The sequence below is a fragment of the Phyllobates terribilis genome, unplaced genomic scaffold (genome assembly GCF_046119375.1).
Source record: "Phyllobates terribilis strain yellow unplaced genomic scaffold, ASM4611937v1 Scaffold_11__3_contigs__length_659146591, whole genome shotgun sequence".
Classification (NCBI taxonomy): Eukaryota; Metazoa; Chordata; class Amphibia; order Anura; family Dendrobatidae; genus Phyllobates; species Phyllobates terribilis.
In genome coordinates, this window is record NW_027362771.1 from 309,100,222 (window position 1) to 309,104,875 (window position 4,654).

Sequence of the window (4,654 nt, forward strand, 5' to 3'; positions counted from 1 at the left end):
TCCTGCTCCCCCATACTGCTATAAGCTTCCTCCACCCTGCACCTCCATTGTGTCATGTGCTGCCCCCATCTTGCATCCCCATCCTGTTATATGGTGCCCTCATCCAGCTCCCACATCCTTTTATGTGCTTCCCTATCCTGCACCCCCATCCTGTTATGTGCTTCCCCATCCTGTGCTCCCATTCTTTTATGAGCTGCCCCCATCTTGCGCCTTCATCCTGTTATGTGCAGCCCCCATCCTGTTATGTGCTTACCCCATCCTGCGCCCCCATCCTGTTGGATGCCCCCCCCATCCTGCTCCCCCATCCTGTTATGTTCTGCCCCCATCCTGTTATGTGCTTTCCCCATCCTGCGCCCTCATTCTGTTATGTTCTGCCCCCATCTTGCATCCCCATCCTGTTATATGGTGCCCTCATCCTGCTCCCCCATCCTTTTATGTGCTTCCCTATCCTGCACCCCCATCCTGTTATGTGCTTCCCCATCCTGTGCTCCCATTCTTTTATGAGCTGCCCCCATCTTGCGCCTTCATCCTGTTATGTGCAGCCCCCATCCTGTTATGTGCTTACCCCATCCTGCGCCCCCATCCTGTTGGATGCCCCCCCCATCCTGCTCCCCCATCCTGTTATGTTCTGCCCCCATCCTGTTATGTGCAGCCCCATCCTGTGCCCCCATTCTGTTATATGCTGCCCCCATCTTGCACCCCCATCCTGTTATGTGCTTTCCCCATCCTGCGCCCCCATCCTGTTATGTGCAGCCCCCATCCTGTGCCCCCATTCTGTTATATGCTGCCACCATCCTGCTCCCCCATCATGTTATATGTATCCCCCATCCCGCGCCCTTATCCTGTTATGTGCTCCCCACATCCTGCTCCCCCTTACTGTTATGTGCTTCATCCATCTTGCGCCCCCATCCTGTTATGTGCTCCCCCATCCGGTGCCCCCATCCTGTTATGTGCAGCCCCCATCCTGTTATGTGCTTTCCCCATCCTGCGCCCTCATTCTGTTATGTTCTGCCCCCATCTTGCATCCCCATCCTGTTATATGGTGCCCTCATCCTGCTCCCCCATCCTTTTATGTGCTTCCCTATCCTGCGCCCCCATCCTGTTATGTGCTGCCCCCATCCTGATTCCCCAGTCCTCTTCTGTGCTTCCCCCATCTCGTGCCCTCATCCTGTTATGTTCTGCCCCATCATGCGCCCCCATCCTGTTATATGCTGCCCCAATCATGCGCCCCCATCCTGTTATATGCTGCCCCCATCCTGCGCCCCCATCCTGTGCCCCCATCCTGTTATGTGCTGCCCCCATCCTGCGCCCCCATTCTGTTATGTGCTGCCCCCATCCTGCGCCCTCATGCTCTTATATGCTGTCCCCATTCTGTTATTTGCTTCCCCCATACTGTGCCCCCATCCTGTTATGTGCTGCCCCCATCCTGATTCCCCAGTCCTCTTCTGTGCTTCCCCCATCCTGTGCCCTCATCCTGTTATGTTCTGCCCCATCATGCGCCCCCATCCTGTTATATGCTGCCCCCATCCTGTGCCCCCATCCTGTTATGTGCTGCCCCCATCCTGTGCCCCCATCCTGTGCCCCCATCCTGTTATGTGCTGCCCCCATCCTGTTATGTGCTGCCCCCATCCTGCACCCCCATCCTGTTATACCCTTTCCCATTGGAGTGCCACCGGAGCACACCCTTTCCAGTTGACGTGCCACTGGAGCAGACCCTTTCCCGTTGACGTGCCTCCGGAGCACATCCTTTCCCATTTTTTCGTCATCCTGTTACGTGCTGCCCCAATCCTATGCCCCCATCATCTTCTGTGGTTCCCCCTTCCTGCGCCCCCATCCTATTTTGTGCTCCCCCATCCTGTTATGTGCAGCCCCATACCTGTGATCCCATCCTGTTATGTGCTGCCCCCATCCTGCGCCCTCATCCTGTTATGTCCTGCCTCATCCTGTTCTGTGTTTACCCCATGTTGTGCACTCATCCTGTTATGTACTGCCCCCATCCTGTTATGTGCTTACCCCATGTTGCGCCCCCATCCTTTTATGTGCTCCCCCATCCTGTAATGTGCTTCTTCATCCTATTTTGTGCTGCCCCATACTTTTATATGCTCCCCAATCCAGCTATGTGCTTCCTCCATCCTGCTCCCCCATCCTATTATGTGCATCCCCCATCCTGCTATGTGCATCCCCCATCCTGCGCACCCATCCTGTTATGTGGTTCCCCCATCCTGATATTTTCTTCCCAAATCCTGATCCCTCATACTGTTATTTTCTACCTCCATCCTCTGGCCCATCCTGCATCACCATCCTGTTATGTGCTGCCCCCATCATCCTATGTGCTGCCCAATCCTGTGCCCCCGTCCTGTTGTGTACAGCCCCCATTCTGAGCACTCACCCGGTTATGTACTGCTCCCCCTTCCTGTGCCCTCATCCTGTTATGTGTAGCCCCCATCCTGCTTCCCCATCCTGCTCCCCCATTCTCTTATGTGCTGCCCCATCCTGCGCCCCCATCCTGTTATGTGCAGCCCCCATTCTGAGCACCCATCTTGTTATGCAGTACATAGCTGGATTGGGGAGCATATAAAAGTATGGGGCAGCACAAAACAGGATGGAGAAGCACATTACAGGATGGGGGAGCACATAAAAGGATGGGGGTGCAACATGGGGTAATCACATACCAGGGTAGGGGCGGGCGCAGGATGGGGAGCACTTGGGCGCAGGATGGGGAGCACTTATGTGCTTCCCCCTTTCTGCATAAGTGCTCCCCATCCTGCGCCCGCCCCTACCCTGTTATGTGCTGCCCCATCTTGTTATGTGCTTCCCCATCCTGTTGTACTTCCCTCACCTTGTGCCCCCATCCTGTTATGTGCTTCCTCCATCCTGTTATATGCGCCCCCATCCTGTTGTACTTCACACATCCTGTTCCCCTATCATGTTATGTGCTTTCTCCATCCTGCGCACCCATCCTGTTATGTGCGACCCCATCCATCCTGCGCCCCCTTCCTGTGCCCTCATCCTGTTATGTGTAGCCCCCATCCTGCTTCACCATCCTGTTATGTGCTGCCCCATCCTGCGCCCCCGTCCTGTTATGTGCAGCCCCCATTCTGAGCACCCATCCTGTTATGTGCTTCCCCCTTTCTGCATAAGTGCTCCCCATCCTGCACCCGCCCCTACCCTGTTATGTGCTGCCCCATCCTGTTATGTACTGCCCCCATCTTATGTGCAGTCCCTATCCTGCGCCACCATCCTGTTCTGTACTGCCCCCATTTTATGTGCAGCCCCATCGTGCGCCTTCATCATGTTATGTGCTCCCTCCATCTTGCTCCCTCATCCTGTTATGTGCTGCCCCCATTCTGCTCCCCCCATTCTGCTCCCCCATCCTGTTATGTGCTGCCCCCATCCTGCGCCCCCATCCTGTTATGTGCAGCAGAGTGGGGGCAGCACATAACAGGATGAGGGAGCAAGATGGAGGTAGCACATAACATGATGAAGGCGCACAATGGGGGCTGCATATAAAATGGGGGCAGTACAGAACAGAATGGTGGCGCAGAATGGGGAAGCACATAACATGATGGGGACTGCATATAAAATAGGGTCAGCGAATAACAGGTTGGGGGCGCAGGATGAGGGCAGCACATAGTAGAATGGGGGCGCAGGTTGAGGGAAGCACATAACAGGATGGGGGCGCAGAATGGGGGCAGCACAAATGATAGGCGGCGCAGAATGGAGGAAGCACATAATAGGATGGGGGCAAAACATTACAGGATGATAGCAGCACATAACAGGATGGGGATGCAGGATGTGGGAAGCACATGACAGGATGGTGGCGCAGGATGGAGCATTCCCTCATCTTGCGTGCAGCCCCCATCCTGCGCCCCCATTTTATTATGTGCTGCCCCATCCTGTTATGCGCTGTCCTGCGCCCCCATCCTGCGCCGCCCATACTGTTATGTGCTCCCCCATCCTGTTATGTGCTGCCCCATCTTATGTGCTCTTACCCTTCCAGCGCCCCCATCCTGTTATGTGCTGCACCATCCTGCACCCCCCATCCTGCGCCCCCATCTTTTTGTGCTTCCCTCATCCTGTGCCCCCATGCTGTATGTGCTGCCTCCATCCTTTTATGTGCTGCCCCATCTTATGTGCTTCCCCCATCCTTCGCCCCTATCCTGTTATGTGCAGCCCCATCCTGCGCCTCCATTCTCTTATGTGCTGCCCCCATCTTATGTGCTGCCCCCATTCTGTGCCCAAATCATGTAATGTGCTTCACTCTTCCTGCGCCCCATCCTGTTATGTTCTGCCCCCATACTGTTATGTGCTGCCCTCATCCTGCGCCCCCATACTGATATGTGCTGCCTCCATCTTATGTGCTGCCTCCATCCTGTTATGTGCTTCCCCCATCTTATGTGCTGCCCTCATCCTGCGCACCCAACCTGTTTTGTGCTCCCCCATCCTGTAATGTGTTTTTCCATCCAGTGCCCCTGTTATGTTCTTCCCACATCCTGCTCCCCCATTCTGTTATGTGCTGCCCCCATCATGTGCCCCCATCCTGTTAAGTGCTGCCCCCAACCAATCCTGCACCCTCATGCTGTTGTGCTGCCCCATCCTGCGCCCCCATCCTGTATGTGTTGCCTCCATCCTGCATCCCCATCCTGTTATGTTC